Here is a 20,561-nt window from a genome sequence, read left to right on the forward strand (position 1 = left end):
TTCTAGCACGCTAATCGCTACGACGCTGAATGTAAATTTTGGTCAGAAGTAGGGACATTCCGCCACATAATCGGTGTGTGCCACTTTAGCCCTGAGCACCCTCCTTTCTTTCCGTCAACTACCGAACAAGAGCAATGGGAGATGCTGCTGTCCAGCCCCTCTCTGCCTACCCAGCTTTAGCTGGTGGACAGAGCACAGGCGGCGCGGATTGAATATGGGCTACAGTGAAGAAGGAACCACTCCCCTGGGCCGCACTCTGGGCCGTTCCGAAATCTCAATAGAAGTATTTCCTCCTCCTCCGTCTCTGCCGCCGACATTGTCGCCTCTGTCAGCAACGGCATAGACGCAGAAGTGAGATCGTCTGTGACCGGGTTCGAGCTTCCTTATATTTCATAAAAAAAAGAGTTTCCACTCATGTGCTACATGATACATCAATACAACTCAACCAACCACCGTTCATGCATCATGCATTAATTTAACCTTGCCAAGAATATCTCTTTCAAGTAATAGAGGGTGTAATTAGGTACATTTCACTTGTCTCTAGTTTCACTATTTGTAGAGTGACGTGAGTGAATTTAAGTGCCGTCGCATGGGTAATCGTTGTAGGTGCCGTTTACAGCTTTGCTTTCCAACCACATTCACAGGGTGGATTGGCGAGAATTTTTTGTTGCTTTTCGCCGAAGACGGGAATCAACTCCTGAATGATACAAGGAGTGGGCGGACGTTTGATAAAAAATCACGGGCCATCTCAGAAACGTGAAACCCGAGAGGGTGCGAAGCATGCATTGTATAAGCGTATCCAAAGATTGCAAGGCTCTCTTGCCACACGGTGCGCGCTGATTGGGCGCCAAAGAAGCGCCGGTAGGAGGAGCAATCACGCGCTTGCTGAGGCGGTGGCGCCCTCTCTTGCGTTGAACAGGATTTTTCAATGTGTATGCCCTAGCTGTCTGCCCAATTTGGCGTAGTGTCAAGGGTCAACGGGAGCGCAGTGCACTTCCCGCACCTCGCCCGGCGGGCTCGACTTCGGTGATCAACCAGCCCCCGGCACCAGGTAGGGCTTTGCTTGCTTCTACCGACCACCCGACCTGATCAATCCTAGCGCCGAGACCCGGTGGGTATTTTAGTGTAATACAAATTTATAACATATCTACAAACAGCGTCTGCTTGTGGTTTACGATTGCTGAAGCGGATACGGGGCGTTGCATGAATCTTTAAATCATGTTAGTTTATTTGGAACCGGTTTTCTCCAGTATACACTTGTCTTTTAGCACGCATTAGGTTCTCTAGCGCGAAGCGTCAGAAAACGAGTGCCCCGGTGTTTTAGTACCGTTACTACATGAGACGACAACAACAGGAAACCACGGAAGCCTAAAACAATTTATTGTACGTCTCCGCCGTGTCTTGTTCCGCGTTCTTTTTACAATGTCGGTTTTCGCTGTTTCTAGCAAGATGAAGACGAATCATAGCATATATATTTTCTTTGGTAGACGAGGGTCGCTTCCAGAAAGGTGCGTGTATTTTTTTGGCCATATAACTTTATTCTGAGGTAATAAGGTGCTACCGTGCGCTTTAAATAAGCAAAATCCCTCAAAAGGCCACGGTTGCGACCATATTTCTAGCTTTTTTTCACGAGAGAATTTGGCGCATCTTCCCCGGTGCAAAGGAGCCTACAGACAAAAAATTGGTCGCCATCTCGCCCAGCGAAAGTGGATGCCAGCGAAGCTGTTGTAAACAACTACCAATGGTATGGACGAGGGTATGAAATGTGTCTCGTCGCCTCGGCGGGCTTGTCGCTGGCGCTCGGCTGGTGTCACTTGATAACGGTGTAGACTATTGTCATCCTTTTCTCCCATTGTTCCGTGCCGCCGTCATGGTCATTGGTCAATTCGCGTCACGTGACATTTGTTTACACTGCGACAGTTCACGCACGCCGCCATTTTGTTGTTTATGCGTTTTAGTCGGTGAACTCTCGTAACTTTAGCTGGTCCTCCATGCTTTGCGGCTGCGCGCAACTGGCGTGGTTCAGAATGCGAATCACGGACAACGCGTGAAACAGCATTTCAGCAGCAGAAGTGTGTCCAGAGATGCCGTTTCGCTGCATCTTCGGTAGTGTTGTTAGCAAACGACTATGTCGAAGTTAAAGGGGCACTGACATAAAAATTTTGCATCTGGTTTTTTTTTGTTGCGATAAGTAGCTAGTGACCTACTTATAACCTGTAGAAACCTCATTTGCTTCAGCGTGCGGCGGTTGTTTAATTAGAGGCATTTTCAATGCGGCCAGTCGCAGTTTCGGTTTCAGCGAGTGCCGTGAAACGATGGATTCTGTGGATTTTGTGAGAACAAAGCTGACCACGTGACCGTCGGAGGGATATCACAGAGCAGAGCCGCCGTAGCACTGTCAAATCCGCATCGACGGCAGTTTCTGCGAATGCCCCCACGTACTGATCTCGTAAGGCGCTTAATTAAAAAGCGACCGTGGATGTGACGCAGGCGCTGCGAGTGCAAATGCTACCGCGGCTAAAGAACGACGCGCGACGCTCGAGACGGTGGGTGGCAAGACGCGCGCTGGGAGCAGCCGGCCGGTCTGCCTACAGGTCCGCCTACAGATGTGTTCGGCTTAGCACTGCGGCGGATATTCGAGTGCCGCTCTCGTAAGCGGTGCAGATGACAATTTTTAATGCAAACCGCCATCACATCATTAACTCCTTTCTCATGTAAGCCACCATGGTCGGGACTTGGGGACAATTTCGTGCAGCGGTAACAAGCTATCACTCGAGCTACCTGCGCCGGCCTGGGCCACTTCGCGGCCGTGGCCACCGCCTGAACAGCGACCGTGCGGCTAGCTCAGTGGCCTTTTCGTGCCTCCGGCGTGTTTTCGCATCCAACTGTAATAGACAGTAATAGAAACAGAGTGCCTGGAATCGCTGTAGAACTTTCGTCGCGGCCAGCTGCCCGATGAGCTGACGAAATCACGGCGCCTCCGCCGCCAACGATCGGGTTGTTCGTTCTCGAGAGCAGAAGCTCCGCCCTCCGGCCCTCCGATTGGAGCGGCGAGCCGGCGAAAAACGCCGGCAGTGCGGAAGCGGCGAACACAAACTCGTGACGTGTTTTGATGTTGTTTATTTACACAATATCCTCGGGATGTCGATTGCGCGTGGTCCTCTGATGGCTGCTCGGTTGCGTTTTGCACACTTTAAAATTGATTTTAAATATGTTCTAGGCTGTATTCGGCACTGATATTTTGAAGATGATGTATATGTGTTCTCACCAATCTATCTCCGAAGTTATCTAGCCTTCAAAATTTTGTGTCAGTGCCCCTTTAACGTCGAGGCAGTAGATGCGGCAATCTCGCAACACTGATAAACGCCAAATGGCCGCCGTTGCTGACGGGCATGCCTCAGTGGCGGCACTCTAATACCTTATCTACTGACACTACGCTATGCTTCTCTGGTGGCAAATGCTGGGTCCTGCCTAGCCTGACGCATGCCCTCGGTGTTCTGGGCAAGAACTGCTGTATTTAGGGACACTAGATCCTTCCTAGTCTTCAAAGATAATGTGCAAACTTAATCTTTACCACGAACACATGCGGTGGTAGGGGTTTCGTTCACAGGCTCTGTATCATCCATACTGCAGTTCGTTGCTTATTTTGCGGTTTCCATGAAATGAATTCTGAGCTCTATGCTGTACGCTTGACTAGCCTGACGCATGCACTCGGTGTCTCAGGCCTTGGAGCATTAGAGGTTTTGACCACAGAGACAAAACCGTTTGGGGGTAGAGGCACACAGCCTTGCTAAAAGAAAATTCTGCAGAAATTCTGAGAATTAATAGCTGATGCGTAGCATTCTTACGCCGCCTGTCTTGAGTGTGAGTTTTTTCTAACCAAATTCCTCGTTTTTTTTCTAAATCATGTGCGACAAATTATCTCCGATTACGCCATTATAAGGATTGCAGGTGAAACGTTCACGAAATGTTCGTTATTGTGGAGATGCAAAGCATTACAAGGTTCTCTGTTTTCTGTAATTAATTTGTTTTTCCTATTTTTTAATTTTCAAAATTTCGTTCGAACAATTCTATTCATTTACGCTGTTATAACGATTACAGTTGGATTTCTTGATCCGCCTAACGAAACAGAGATGTGCCGAACTTTCACGTGCCTGAAAAATAGCAAGGCTCATGACATTAATAACTTACAAATAGCCCCGTTAAGGCACGTTATAGAGCCCATTGCCGCCCCTCTTTCCACATTTTTCTTTTGATTGTTGAGCAAGGCAAATATACAGCAGCGTTGAAGTCTCAAGTATCAGTCTTGTATAAAGCAGGAGATAGAAATATAAAACCTATTGGCCCATATCAGTTATTCCTATTTTTTCAAAAGGCTTAAAAATTATTTCTTTGAGAATAACAAACTTTCTATATAAAAACACAATTTTAACCGACGTCAAGTTCGGTTTCCGCAAAGTCAAGTCGACCGAAAATCATTTGCGTCTGCTTAAAGAAACAATAGTGTAAAACATAAGAAAAAACTTTCCTACGTTGGGCTTATTTATAGATTTCAGCAAGATGTTCGACTGTCTTGATCAAAAAATTCGTCATAATAAGCTTTCTCACTACGGTATTCGTGGCGTTACTTTATCTTTGCTACAATAGTATTTTCACGGGAGAACACAGTGTGTTTGTATAGGCAGCGATAGGTCAACTCATTTACCGGTTTTATGTGGCGTACCACAGGGCAGCGTCTCAGGGCCCTTGATTTTTAACATCTATATCGATGACATCACTACAATCGACAAAGCTGTGAAGTTTATTATACATGCTGACGTTAGCTCTCTAGTGCTCTAAGAAACTGACCAGGACGTCCTAAAAAATTATGACATTCTTCATAAGCTCCATATGTGGTCAAACTCTAATCGTATCACGATCAACACCTCAAAAACAAAAGTAATAATTTTTGTGCAAAAAAAAAATAAGGCATGTCAAACCCAAAATTTTCTTACGTATGACGGGCTGTACATTGCAATTGTTGAATCACATAAAATTTCGGGTGTGACATTTTCGTCAAATCTCAGCTGGGACTCTCACATTGCAATCCTCTTTAAAAAAACTTTCTTCTGCAACCGGAGCGTTGTCAAGACTTCACTCATTTCTTTCTCTTCAAGTGAATCTTAACGTATATTATGCTCTGTTTGCTTCGCATCTTGATTATTGCAGCTCAGTTTGGTCAACAACTTCTCAGGCAAATCTGACAAAAATTATCATGTTGCAGAAAACAATTATTTGCCACATTGCAAGCGTTCCATATTTGGTCCAACACTAAATTTATTTGCCACTATTGATGTTATTCCTGCTGATTAAATGCACTAGCTATTTCCACTTACTACTTTTACACTATTTCTCATCTGGCATATCGCGGGATTTTGTAACAACTGTGGCATTCATAAAAGGACACACTCATCCTGTACACACACGAAACAGATTTCGGACTGATACCTCACTTTCGAATAAACTATAAATTACAAATGCTTCAGAATAATCTTCTATTCATTCTAAATACATACAGGTGCGCTGATAATTTCACGCTTAGGAGTCTGCGCAAAATTATTTGTGAACTTGGGGGACTCCATTCATTGAGACCTGTGCTATCAAATAGATCGTGTGTATGTTAACTTGTGTAAAGTTGTTATTGCTTTCAAGATGTTTTAAATTGTTGCAATGGAATTGTTTGGTTCAACTGCAGTGTAAATATTAATTGCGGTGTTCCATGATATATCATTGTCCATTGTCGCCTACATGCCTCGTAATGGCCTCTGGGACCCCGTCAAGCTGCGTAACGCAGCTTTTAGCCCTGCAATATTTTCCAATTTGTTTCTAAAATAAAGATTTTCGATTGATTGGACTCTCGCGAAATCTGCATTATTGTGGAAATGAAATTCGGTATACCTTTTCACATTTTTTCATTATTTTTTAAGTTTTCTTATTTTCTAGTTTTTCAAAATTTTGTTCGACCTATTATCTCCATTTATGTCATTACAACGATTGCATTTGGACCTTTTACGAACTCTGCATCATTGTGGAAATGCAGTGCATTACACGGTTCCCGAACTTTCCGTAATTGCTTTATATTTTTCTTTTTTAGTTTTTAAAATTTTGTTCGACCAATTATGTCTATTTATGCTATTATAACGATTACTGGTGGAACTTTCCCGAAATATGCAATGTTGTGGAAATGCCATAAACTTTCCGTAATTTCGTAATATTCTTCTTATTAGTTTTTCAAAATTTCGCCCGACCAATTATCTCCGTTTACATTATTACAAGGATTACATTTCGGGCTTTTCGGAAATGTACATTATTGTGGAAATACAGGCTGTTACACGTTTCGCTATTTTCTGTAATCATTTTTATTTTTTTTAGTTTTTCAGGATTTTGTGCGACCAGTTATTTACATTTGCGCCATTATGGCGTCTACAAATGGAAATTTCGCAAATCTGAATTTTAGTGGAAATGCAGGGCGTGACACGGTCCTGGCTGTGGGAGCACTCAGCAACAGAATTACTTGATATAGGAGTTGCGAAACTCCCCATAGGCCCTATGCATCAGAAAGTCGCCCTACGATTGGTCCTCTGTTTTGGAGTTTCGCGCACAGTGGCGCCATCTATTGGTGATGAAATAAACTATACAACGCGGTTTGCCACTCGATGACCTGGGCGAAAAATGGCATTTGGGTGCTTACGAGAACTTTTTGTGCGGAGGAAGCCCAACGGGAACAACCACACAAGCGTTTTTTATGTGTATTCGAACCAAGAGCAGTAAAAAATGCGACCGTGTGTTCAGCGAGACGCGTTGTCACCTGCGTAATGTCGTCTGCTCCACGTCAACTGCGGTCTTCCGGCGGCAAAAAAAGTTCAAACTTTGCTGCGACGGATTTACGTGAGCTTTAAAAGATTATTTAGAGCCCATTGATCAGCTACTGGAGTAGTTTTGGCATTCAGTGTGATGTCGGTCGAGCGAGAACTGCAAATTTAGTACTTGAGGTCTGACCTAAGTTGTGCCAGAGTGCCCGCGGAAGCGCCAATCGGTCGAGCCAGTTGCGCAGATGCAGAAACTATCGCAACAAAAACCGTACTTGAATTAACAATGAATAACTTAGGAAAGTACAAAAAATATGCATCTTTAAATTAAAGTTTAACTTTTAATTGTCAGTTTGAATAATGCTGTGTTTTTGAATAGCGCGTGCGGTGGCCGCGGTGGCGCCACGATACGTACGATTCAAAGCAGGGGGTTCAGGTGCCGGCCATTTTTTGAGGCGGAGTTTCGTAACTCCCTACATTGAAGCGCTCTGCTCAACAAAGAATGCTGGCGATCCAACGCAAAGTTTTTAGGGCAAACCGTAGGGTCGGTAAGTCTATTGTTATCTTCGTTTCCATTCAACCTGGTATCATTGAGCGCAGACCCAGCGAGCTAGACAACCTTCTCCCGCGCCAACGTCACTTGTGAGCTTGGAGTACCTGATGGCTCCAGACGTCGAGCAGGCGTTTTCGACTTCCACCTGCGGGCACAGGTCGGAGCCGCCGCCGCCGCTCTGCTGGTAGGCCGGTGAAAGGAAGTGCACGAGCGAGATGACCAGGTTGCCGAGCCCCATGGTGGCGATGCCGACACCAACGAAGCGCGGCTTGTGGCGCTGCGTGGCGAGGAATGAGACGGGCAGAATGGCGATGCAGCTGGCCACGTCGTTGCTGCTGAGGATCATCCCGCTCTCGTAGCTGCTCAACTGGTAGCGGCTCTCGAGAGACGGCAGCACCACCATCATCACGCCGCTCATGGAGAAGCTGCGCGTGAAGGACACCAGGCAGAGCACCGTCAGCGCGCACTTGGCCGTCCTGTAACCCTGCAGGAAGGCCGGGTACACGCCGAACAGGCCGCACCGCGTCTCCGCCACCTCTTCCTCTTCCGCGGCCCCCTTGGCCCCGTCGGCGTCCTTGGGGACCAGCATCTCACCGGTTTCGAGATACACGACGTCGCCGTCACTCGCCGGCGACGAAGTGATAGGGGATACGGGATCAGTAGGCTTCAGGATTGTATACCTCGGTGGTAACGGTGATCCTGCGTCTAGCGTCGATGGTCCTGGCGGCCCCGCCGGCGACGCCGCATTTAACGCGGAAGCTGGTTGACATGCTGGCTGCGTCCCCGACGCAGTGGCAGCAGCGCCAGGCGAGCCGGACGGCGACTGAATGGCAGTCCGCTCGTTCACGGACAGCATCGTCTCGGCCGCCGGCGATATCTCCATCGAAGGCGTCACCGTCAGCTGGTCGTGAAACGATGTTCGCCGTGACGCCCCCGAGAATGGGACCTCGGGGTCCTCCTCCAGCCTTCGACGCCTTTTTTTCCCGCGCTGCTGCTTCGTGGTCAGCGCAGTGTTTTTGCTGCTTTCTGGACCAGGGACTGAAGTTGGGCGGGTTCTCTTGGTGCCCTGGGGTGGGGTAGGGGTTCGCAACTGGCAGATGGCAGCCGGTGCTAAAGGCTGGGCATCCCCAGCTGGTGGCGAAGTGCTCGCTCTGTCGAGAAAAACATAAAGACACCAGAAATTAGGATTTACGGCCAGTAAAATTCCTAATGTCAGTGGGATCATGAGAAAAGCGTGGGAGGAGGGGGTCTTCTATTCACCAGGAATCGTCTGAAGAAGAAGAATCCGAGTCTGAAACTTGTGGTTGTTAGGCACGACTACAAGCAACGTTTATGTACCAACTGGCACCATTCTAGATAAATCAGTGCGGAATAGGTTCGAACGGTCAAATAGTCACTCTCTGTTGCTTTCGCCGAACGCGCTCTCCCCGCCCTTATCCTCCCTGTCCCCTCCCCCCCCCCCACTTCTTCTTACGAGAGAGCCGTACATGGCACCAACTCTGTCGAATTCCCGCAAAGTAGATGTAGCGGTGGGACGTGTACCTGCGTCCCGCTACACATATATGGTTCTTGTCGCAAGGGATACATTTGTAGTGCTCCCGCAAACCTCCGAGCTTAAAGGAGTACTGACACGAAATTTCAAAGCTGAGGTAACTATGTAAAACGCTTCCTTTTTATCAGGAGATATCTCCCAGCAAGTTTCAACAGCAACCGTTCAGCGAAACATATTTAAAATCCATTTTAATCTTCGCCCGCACGAGAAAGGCCAGAGCGGGTCGACGTGACATCATCTGCTACGTGCCCCAAACTGTCGACGCCCGGGCTCCCGTGACGAAGCCGACGCGCTGGCTGTGGTTGGCGCGCGCTGCTCGGGCGTGTGTACACGTCATGGTTTTGGGACTGACGTCATGCTGCCCGGGCCTGTGGGAACGGCGAAGACCTCGGCCGGTCTGGGCGCGCGCGTGCGCTCGCTCGCGCGCGCTTCCAGAGAGGCAGCGATACGGCAAGAATGGTGACGCCATGTGATACATGCTGACATGGCGGCCGCTCGGCGTTTTTTTGTCGAAACCGAAACTGGCACGAATAAACGACGCCGTAAATGAATGTTTACGCTGCGCTCGACAGTCTAATCTGTCATTCTATGATTAGTGGGCTGGTAGGCATGCATAGCAGCGAAAAAAAACGTAACATAAAAATTTCGTGTCAGTACTCCTTTAAGCACGAAAGAAGGTCTGTAATCCGGACTACACCGACTATGTTTAGCGTCGCAATGACACGCAGGGGGTGCAGGAAGTTCCGCTTCAACTGACCCTTCCTCGTTAGCAATACACCTTTGGCAGACGTAACAAAACAGACACCACGGTTCCTTGACGGGAAAATAACTGATTCTACCGGGGAGCAATTCTTCCGAGAGGACATAGCACTCGCTTACGTAATGGATAGCGCGCGGCAATCGCCGTGGGAAGGCGATCAACGACTTACCCCGGAAGGCCAGGCTTTCGGGGCAACAGGGGGGAAAGAAACCATCTTTTCGTGTAGGACAAGTTCATGATTTCAACATGTTTTGGTCTCATTGTTCGTGTTTTTTCACCGGTATTGGCACTCCAAACGCTAATATATTGAAAAATTACTACAGTTGATCAAAGTCTTTTTAATTACGTTATCTCTTCATCATTTTATAAAACAAATCAATGTTGTTTAAAGGGAAAGTGCGCATTGTGCGAAACGACAAAAGAAAAAAATCCCAGGCCATCTCCCCAAATGTGAAACCTTCGGAGGGGCGAAACATGCAGTGTATAAGTGTATTCTTAGTGCCTTGGCGTTTTTGGCAACGGAAGTGAAACCGTTGGGGGTAGAGGTATACAGCTTCGCTATAAATGTCTCTTGTTTTAAATGCAGAGCATTTCTTTAACTCACATGTAGCGTCCGCCGTCCGTCCGCAACAGCTCAGCGCGCAGGTGCACCCTCTCCCGCATCACGCTACCCTCCTCGCTCTCAACAACAGGTCCGCACCCCTCCCCCTACACTATATAAAAAAAATAATACTTACCGGCGCCTGGTTTCGATCACACGACCCTGCGGGCGGAACGCAAGGTACATGGTGCTCTTCCCACTGTGCCACAAAGCCGACACAGAATGGAAGGCTACGAACGCGCCTTATATCCTTGACTCATTCAAACTACGTCAAGAAGCTGCTGATACAACGCATTCACTACCTGTGGGCGGAACGCGAGGTACATGGTGCTCTTCCCACTGCGCCACAAAACCGACACAGAACGAAATTAAGGCTACGAACGCGCCTTATATCCTTGACTCATTCAAACTACGTCAAGAAGCTGCTGATACAACGCATTCACTACCACCAACTCCCCAAACACTAAACGTTAACGCAATACACCCACCCCCTATGCGACGCATTTGCTCGAGTCCCCCTCGCGGGGAGATGGGCCCAATTTTTTGAAGCACGAAGCTCTCTGGCGCGAGGTGTAGCGAGTACCCAGGTGTTTTTTTTAGTAGACGTTACGAGGCAATTCAGCGTGTCACGGTGCTTTTTAGCACACTTTACGCTCTAGCGAGAGTGGCTAAACGAGTTTTCCCGTGTTTTAGTACCGTGACTACATGGAACGACGATTATGATGACGACGACGACGACAGGTGACTCCAACAGCCCCATCCCCTAAAGAGCTTCGCCCCTAAAATCCACTTTACCTGACGATGACAGGAGACTCCAACAGCCCCAGCCCCTAAAGAGCTTCGCCCCTAAAATCCACTTTACCTGACGATGACAGGAGACTCCAACAGCCCCAGCCCCTAAAGAGCTTCGCCCCTAAAATCCACTTTACCTGACGATGACAGGAGACTCCAACAGCCCCAGCCCCTAAAGAGCTTCGCCCCTAAAAATCCACTTTACCTGACGATGACAGGAGACTCCAACAGCCCCAGCCCCTAAAAAGCTTTGCCCCTAAAATCCACTTTACCTGACGATGACAGGAGACTCCAACAGCCCCAGCCCCTAAAGAGCTTCGCCCCTAAAATCCACTTTACCTGACGATGACAGGAGACTCCAACAGCCCCAGCCCCTAAAGAGCTTCGCCCCTAAAAGCCACTTTACCTGACGATGACAGGAGACTCCAACAGCCCCAGCCCCTAAAAAGCTTCGCCCCTAAAATCCAATTTACCTGACGATGACAGGAGACTCCAACAGCCCCAGCCCCTAAAGAGCTTCGCCCCTAAAAATCCACTTTACCTGACGATGACAGGAGACTCCAACAGCCCCAGCCCCTAAAAAGCTTCGCCCCTAAAATCCACTTTACCTGACGATGACAGGAGACTCCAACAGCCCCAGCCCCTAAAGAGCTTCGCCCCTAAAATCCACTTTACCTGACGATGACAGGAGACTCCAACAGCCCCAGCCCCTAAAAAGCTTCGCCCCTAAAATCCACTTTACCTGACGATGACAGGAGACTCCAACAGCCCCAGCCCCTAAAGAGCTTCACCCCTAAAATCCACTTTACCTGACGATGACAGGAGACTCCAACAGCCCCAGCCCCTAAAGAGCTTCGCCCCTAAAATCCACTTTACCTGACGATGACAGGAGACTCCAACAGCCCCAGCCCCTAAAGAGCTTCGCCCCTAAAAATCCACTTTACCTGACGATGACAGGAGACTCCAACAGCCCCAGCCCCTAAAAAGCTTTGCCCCTAAAATCCACTTTACCTGACGATGACAGGAGACTCCAACAGCCCCAGCCCCTAAAGAGCTTCGCCCCTAAAAATCCACTTTACCTGACGATGACAGGAGACTCCAACAGCCCCAGCCCCTAAAGAGCTTCGCCCCTAAAATCCACTTTACCTGACGATGACAGGAGACTCCAACAGCCCCAGCCCCTAAAAAGCTTCGCCCCTAAAATCCAATTTACCTGACGATGACAGGAGACTCCAACAGCCCCAGCCCCTAAAGAGCTTCGCCCCTAAAAATCCACTTTACCTGACGATGACAGGAGACTCCAACAGCCCCAGCCCCTAAAAAGCTTCGCCCCTAAAATCCACTTTACCTGACGATGACAGGAGACTCCAACAGCCGCAGCCCCTAAAGAGCTTCGCCCCTAAAAATCCAACTTACCTGACGATGGCAGGAGACTCCAACAGCCCCAGCCCCTGAAGAGCTTCGCCCCTAAAATCCACTTTACCTGACGATGACAGGAGACTCCAACAGCCCCAGCCCCTAAAGTGCTTCTCCCCTAAAATACTTTACCTGACGATGACAGGAGACTCCAACAGCCCCAGCCCCTAAATAGCTTCGCCCCTAAAATTCCCCTTTACCTGACATATGAAGCCGGGCATTCAGATTACTGGCTTTACCAATGTGCTATCACCGCATGTTACGAGCTGGGAAACAAAAGTTACGCGAATGCATGTCACGTAACGAGTGAACATCACGGCCCGGGAGTATAACAGGTCAACCACCCGCCGCGCCTAGGTCTTGTTCTGGGGAAGGCGTGGCGTGTCTCGCCAGTCTGCTGTTCAAGCATTCCGCCCCAGAAGACGAAGAAACAAATTCGAGGAAAGAGCCGGAAACACCAACACTGTGTAGCAGTAAATCAGCCATTGAGAAATATATCGGCAGACTTTCGCCTTCACAGCGCGCAAGTGCGTTTTAACAAAGTGACCTCTATTGTTCGCCTGGATCGATTACAAAACGCTCATGTAAAGGGATCCGGTTCGGCTAGTTTTTTTTCTGTGTGTATGCTCTAGTTAGTAATCGGATGATCGTCATAAAAATTCTACACGAAACTTTTGAAGATCATGCACCACCCCATACGGTAATGCCATCGCGAATGATGCCGCATCCGCACGTATCCCGAGTGCCGAGCCCGTAGCGACTCATGAAAATGAATTGCCAGCTTCCATAGCTGCCTGCTAGCTGGCGCAAACACTTGTTCGACAATCACGCAAGTTGCGCAACCCGGTAAATAACCACAGTCGAACGCTAATGCGTAATCTTAACGGCTGCTGCCCTTGCACAGTGATACCATGCTGGAAATCTGAAATAGATGACTAAAAAAATTGCACCGCCTAATGCAATATAGAAATTAGTAACTGTATAACCGCTATCATGAGCCACGGCAGTGTTACTCCATTTCATTCCCCTGCCGCTCTTATACATGGTGTCAACGAAGGCATGCCTTCGCTCACAGTCACAGCCAGGCTGTCGAACCTCAACTTTTGTAGCGTAAGCTACACTGGCCGATGTTAAGCAGTTTCGCGTGGACCTTTAAATGCTGCGCAAGCGTGAGCAGCATTGGATTGCATTGGATTAGATTAGATTGAGTTGAATTGGATTGGATTTGGATTGGATTAAATTAGATCGGATTAAATTGTCAATCCATTTGGAGTATGGCTGTGTAGAGAATTAGGTCTGCACATTCGCCGGTCTGCGCATTCCGGAGGAATGACGTCATAGCCGCGGCAGACGCGCTGGTGCCGGTGCGTGCTCAGCTGTGCGCCTCCGTTGCGCAGTAGCCAAGTCTGATGCTGAACCGGAGCCGCTTGATAGCCGTTTCGCGTGGCTCCTAGAGAGCCGTGCTGCCCATGCGCGAGGAGCAGTGACTCGACTGGTTTGGATTGGACCTGACTGGACTGGACTGAATTGGATTGGATTGAATTGTAAATAGTTTTAGCAGCGGTAAGCATGATAATCAGCTAATCCTAGACAACCAGGAAACCTAAGAATAACCAGCTGAACCTTAGCTCACGATACGTATATCCTGGCATAGCCAGCTAAGCCACTGCTAATTTATTCGGGTTCGGTTCCGGTTCGGGTTAAAGCCTTTCAGGTACGGTTCCGTAGTCGGTTCCGGAACACCATTGCGTTCCGGTTCGAACCGGTTCAAACGAGTTCAGAGAGAAAAGCTGGAGTGTTTTTTAGGGGTGAAGCACAATAAGGCCGAGGCTTGTCTTTCCGGCGTCCGGCGTCCGTGTTCACGGCACGGCACCGTGTAAATCGAAACATGTGAACAAAAGGTTCGCAAAAATTACGCCCATCTTTCCGCGTTGGAACCCTGGTGTGCTGCGACGCATCGGGGGGTTCAATTGGTGTTTTTCTTGGGTTGATTCTCTAAATCGGGTGAAACGTGTTGTGTCGCGAAGTCGAACGAAAGCGAGCGCTGACTGAACTGCCGCAGCGCGCTACCCGCTTTATATTCAGAGCGCCTGAAGGAGAGGAGACAGCGGAGGAGAGTCGCGCATGCGCGCACTTGCGCGACAGGAGCGGAGCGAAGCGAGCGAAGCGCGCGCACGCACCTGTTGTTTATGATAATGAGACGGAGTGAGATTGTTGCGCACAGCTGTCGGAAAGAGCGGAGGAGAGTCGCGCATGCGCAGGTGGCGTCCGGACGCCGCCGACGCCCACGCCGACGCAAGAGGGACATGCCTGAGAGCAAGAGATGCGCGCATCTAAAAGTCAAGAACAAAATAAAAAAGGTTCACAAAAGGGTAGAGAGAGACAGAGAGAGAGGCACAGCACCGTGTGAATCGAAACATCTGTGAACAGAAGGTTCACAAAAGGTTAACAAGAACAAAATAAAAGGTTCACAAAAGGTCAGAGAGAGAAAGAGAGGGAGATAGAGAAAGAGAGACGCAGAGCACCGTGTAAATCGAAACATCTGTGAACACAAGGTTCACAAAAGTTCAACAAGAACAAAATAAAAGGTTCACAAAAGGTCAGAGAGAGAGAGAGAGTGCTCCTGCAGAGCCGTGCTGAGCATGTGCGAGGAGCATTGGATTGGATTGGATTAGACTGGATTAAATTGGATTTGGATTTGGATTGGATTACATTGAATTCGATTGGATTGGATTGAAATGGATTCAATTGAAATGGATTGAATAAATTGAATTGGATAGGATTGGATTGGAAATCGTTTTGGCTGCAGTAGCCACTCTCATGGGTGATTTACGGTAAGAACGATCCCCAGTGTTTCGCCCACTCATCATGATTCACTTCATGGAGATTCATGAATTTTTTGTTCAATATTTCTTGTGCTGTGCTTTCGTTTTTCAGTCACTTCGGTATAAAAACGAATTCGCAATGTAGGTTTCTTTGGGCAAATGTTTTGACTTGACCAACTGAAAGGCCAACTGAACTCAAATTTTCGACAACGTAAAAATAATGTAACCTAATAGTACACATAAAAAGGGTGCGAAATGCAAAATACTGCGTTTCAAACGTCAACGCGCGCGACTCAAACGGCTAGCGAAATTGGCGTTTTCGGAACCGAAACTGAATAGAAAAGGCGGCCATTACCGGCGGCCGGTCGTGACGTACGTGAGCGAACGAAAGCGGCCGCGCTAGCACCGGCGGCCACTCAGAGCAGCCTTCAAATGCGCGTGGTAGCGTCGCGTTTGGCACTGTTATTTCCGCAGAAGAGCTTCCACCAACGTTTGCCCATAATAATGGAGTTATGCCCAATTCCGGCATCGCGTTGCTATCAATCGAGATGAAGTAGACCGTCCAACAGTAATTTTTTTTCCATCAGAATAACTGCCGGAGTGGCGATTCTTGGCATTGCGAGTAAAAAGCGGACCCTGATTTACAAAGCTACTTACTCCTACGATATCGAAAAGTAGCTTTCGTTAGCCGGCGCCTCGGAACTCACATCGCTCAGTTTGAAGGGAACAAACTGCAAGCGGGTGGAGATCAATCACTATTTCTACAATACATTAGGTACAAACAGCTTCGTGAATATCGGCCCAGTATTTTTCACCTGCTGCACATCGAGAATCAAATTAAAAAAGTGGTCTGAAACTATAAGCCAGCTTCCACAGCTAAATGATGCACTAAAACACGAAAAAGTTTCCTATATGTAACGCTGTTTTCTACTTTAACCAGAGGCATGTGCTGTTGAAAACTCTTTACTTTCAAGTAACTAAATCTACCGCTTTACCACTAGTAAATACTTCACTTGAGAATTGAACGAAAAATTTAGTTTATTGTTTAGGAGAGGAGCAGTATCGTTAGCTTTCGCACTTCGCGAAGACGACGGCCGATATTTGTGCGGATGTATTTGTTACTACGAGAGAGGCTGATTTTGGTTCACTTAGCGTGTGAGGCAAAAGACGCACAAATGTTCATACCTGCGTGTACAGAAACTCTAGTTAGGTCGTGAAACTTTTGGAAAGGTCTAAAAGATGGAGGTGGTGTTGGGCCATCCCAAATATGGCCAATACTGGACGCGGAAGTACAAGTGGTCAAGAATTTATAAAATATCTTTCTGTGGTAGGTGCAATAGAAGTGACAAGTGTCGAAAAGTGCTCGTTTCGCGCAATTTTTTTCCTTGAGTAAAAATATTTTCAAGTAAAAAAAGTTTTGCTAACTCCGAAACGTTCGCAAGCGCGTGAATAGTTTGTAGGCTTCTAATCTCTTTTATTGCATTGAAAAAAAAAGGCGGATATTGCTACCTATGCAGTTAGTTTTAAACATGTGGTGATGACGGCGGTACAGCGCACTGGTGTAGCAGAGAAATCCCGGCCGAACGCATCCCTGCAGCCGGCGAAGCGCCATGCAAGTCGCCGGAGAAGCGCGAGCTTCACGGGACAGGTTCCACAACCTCCGTCACAGGCCGCTCGGAACTGGTTTCGGCGACTCTCCGCCAGGTGCATACGTCATCTGCTCGGGGGTGCTTTGAACGAAAGTACCTGGCGTGCTCTGTGATACCGAAGCTAAGGATTTCGCCATGGTGATTTCAAGAGCATAGACTACTCATTTGGATCAAATTTGGACAAACAAAAATTTTAGTTCAGTTGGCCTTTAACTGTACAATTCCCTGCAAAAGGCTTTCCTGTGGAGGTCAACATTTACAACACTAACTGAAGCGAAATAAAAGGTTCTTAGGGACATTTACGGCTGCTAATTTGTGTGAATGTGAAAACATTATTTTTATGGCTGCAAGGTAATTAAAGCGACAGCTTTCTCGGTTCAATCGAGGCGTCCTACCAAAAAAACGAGTGGATTTTTGGTAGGAGTGGATTATTCAGGATCAAACTCACTCGGGTTCGGCAGTGCTCAAACTAAATCTGGATCACTCGCGCTCACACGTACGCAAATCCACTCGGGCTCCAACTCATGATGCCACACTAGTCTCACGCTCCTTCAAACTCAATCTCACGCGTGTTTCAACCGAATGAGGCTGAGTAAGTGCTCTCGGGTGTGAGTACGCCGATCTCCGGTGGGGATCGTAGCGCGGGAGATTAATGGCGCACTCCTCCGTAAACGTGCTCTCGCGGACCTTACCGCTAGACCGACGCCTTCCCTATCTTACAAGGAGAGTGCGGACTGCCAGAGAAAGAGTCGTAAGGACGCGTCGGAGTCTTAGTGCATGCGCTCATTTCAATCAGCTCTCCAGGGTGTCCTGGAATTCGTCGGCTCAGTAGGCGAATCAGAAGTGGTTACTCGTCAGCTAGTTTCTGCTTAGATTGAATTTCTTTCCAATTTGATATGAAGCTATATGTCATTGCACTAAAAAGTAATCAGCCGTGCACAGCTGTAGTTCTGTATTACAGAGGAGAGTAATCGTTATTTTTCTTGCTACTCTAGAGAGATCTGAAATGCGCCGGGCAGACCGAAAGTGCTCAGTTATGCGTTAAGTGAAGAGAACAATAATTATCACATATACGTGTCAGCAGGCATTTCTGCAGCCACTGTCAGTCAGCGGTGCGCGATAGCGCCCCTCTTAGAACACGGCGATGTGACGTGCCGGCCTCGCGACAAGCGCAGAGAGGAGTTAATGGGTAAAACTCCGAATGGATCATCCGGAAAACTGCAAACGTATCTGGTTTTTCGTTGATGCAAGGGTGCAAGCTGTTGCTTACTGTCATTCTTTCTTTCTTTCTGTTTGTCCAGATATGTCGTGTGTTGCCCGCGTTGCTTCTGTGGTATTTCGTATTTGGTAGGCCTGTCGGAAAATTTGAACTTAAATCGTGCTGGTGAAGCCTGGGAAGTACAGAAATCACCTGAGCTGAAGCTGTGTGACCTTCTCTTGTGCCTCTTCTGTTGAGTACGCGAAGACCTGCAGTGTCTAAAACCACAGGAGTGCGCATAGGTGACATAACTGAAGGTTGGAACTGTGGATAGCATCATGCCGGCGGACAAGAGCCGCCAGGTTGAAACTGAGGCGCTAAAATGTATTAGTGTTAAGCCCATTCGAAGGTTAACCTTGAATTATTGCGTCCCCCTTTCCTTCCGTTGTAGGATTGGGCTGTTCTTGAAAAAAATATCGACACCGCTTGTGCTCCACCTCTGTTTCTCTGCATAGTGACTTCCGATCTTCCGAATCACCTACGCAAGCTATCGCATGGTATTTCTGCTCTCATATTGCCAAGGAGCAACATTCAAGCAACGCGGACCTAAAATGTCTACCCACGATACACGATCATTCCTTTTATCAAAAATGGCCCATCTCCCCGTGAGGGGGACTCGAGTAAATGCGTCGCATAGGGGGTGGTTGTATTGCGTTAACGTTTAGTGTTTGGGGAGTTGGTGGTAGTGAATGCGTTGTATCAGCAGCTTCTTGACGTAGTCAAGGATATAAAGCGCGTTCGTAGCCTCCCATTATGTGTCGGCTTTGTGGCGCAGTGGGTAGAGCCCCATGTACCTCTCGTTCCGCCCACAGGTAGTGAATGCGTTGTATCAGCAGCTTCTTGACGTAGTTTGAATAAATCAAGGATATAAGGCGCGTTCGTAGCCTTCCATTCTGTGTCGGCTTTGTGGCGCAGTGGGTAGAGCACCCTGTACCTTGCGTTCCGCCCGCAGGGTCGTGGGATCGAAACTAGGTGCCGGTAAGTATTATTTTTTTATATAGTGTAGGGGGAGGGGTGCATAGTGTAAGGGGAGGGGTGCGGACCTGTTGTTGAGAGCGAGGAGGGTAGCGTGATGCGGGAGAGGAGGAGTGGGGGGGAGGGCGCACCTGGAACGGCTGTTGCGGAAGCCGAGGCACGCCGACAACGCCGGGTGACATCGTGAGTTAAAGAAATGCTCTGCATTTAAAAGCATGTTGAGACCGATCAACATTCCTCTCCCTCTTCTCGAAGCATCGTTTACTCACCCCTTGGAGGCGTCCTCGTTGCCCGCCTCAACGGCCGGCTGTGCGGGCTGAGGTGCGGCACTCGGCAGATCAGTCTCGGGCTGCGACGCTGCTACGTCCGCGTTGTCGGCAGCACCCGCGTCGTCCGGGTGTTCTTTGCTGCTCTTTGACGGGTGAGAGTTCACGCTCGGGAATGCAGTGACGTTACTCCCGGCCGTCGAAGGCTCAGGCGTCTTGCCTGAAAGGGAAAGCAGATGGGAGAAGATCCCGCAACCGTAGTCTCGCTGGGCAGCGCTTAGATCGTGTCAAAGTAAAGACAGCGTGAGTCGCGAGCTGGAGTGTATGCGGAACGATGAAGAACGAATGCAACTGTGCGTAATGTGGCACCGGAGTGATGCAGTTAGAGATGTAGTGTGCAAAGTTCGAGCCATGAAGCGGTTGTTGTCAGCTTCTTAAGGTAGAGCAGCAAGCGGTGTACAAATGGTGCCATATTTGAGGCACTTAGAGGATGTTCTTACCATCTCTTCATGCTGTCGGCATTAACTAAAAAGGCTTCTTAAAGCTTAAATATATATTGCATACAGATACATGGCACACAGGAATGGGCGGATCCAGGGGGGATCCGGATGTCCTGAACCCTCCCTTAATTTACCATTAATGCCCCCAGGAAGATGAACCTTAAGGTCGTAGAAAAGTCTAGTTGACCATTTTCTATTCCTTATATTTTTAGTTTAACAAAATTTCGGCAAATAAAAAGGCTATTAACCTCATCATCATCATCACCATCATCACCATCACCCGCCGCGGTGGCTCAGTGGCTAAGGCGTTGCGCTACTGAGCACGAGGTCGCGGGTTCGATTCCCGGCCGCGGCGGCCGCTTTTCTGACGGAGGCGAAAAGCAAAAACTCCCGTGTGTACGAGACTTCGGCGCACGATAAAGATCCCCAGGTGGTCAAAATTAATCCGGAGCCCTCCACACGGCGCGCCTCATCGCCTGCGTTGCGTCGGCGCGTTAAACCTTACAATCAATCAACAATCAATCATCATCACCATCATCATCATCACTGATAGCTGACACCCCTAC

This window comes from Haemaphysalis longicornis, unplaced genomic scaffold (genome assembly GCF_048455015.1).
Source record: "Haemaphysalis longicornis isolate Haplotype H1 unplaced genomic scaffold, Haemaphysalis longicornis Haplotype H1 scaffold_18, whole genome shotgun sequence".
Lineage (NCBI taxonomy): Eukaryota > Metazoa > Arthropoda > Arachnida > Ixodida > Ixodidae > Haemaphysalis > Haemaphysalis longicornis.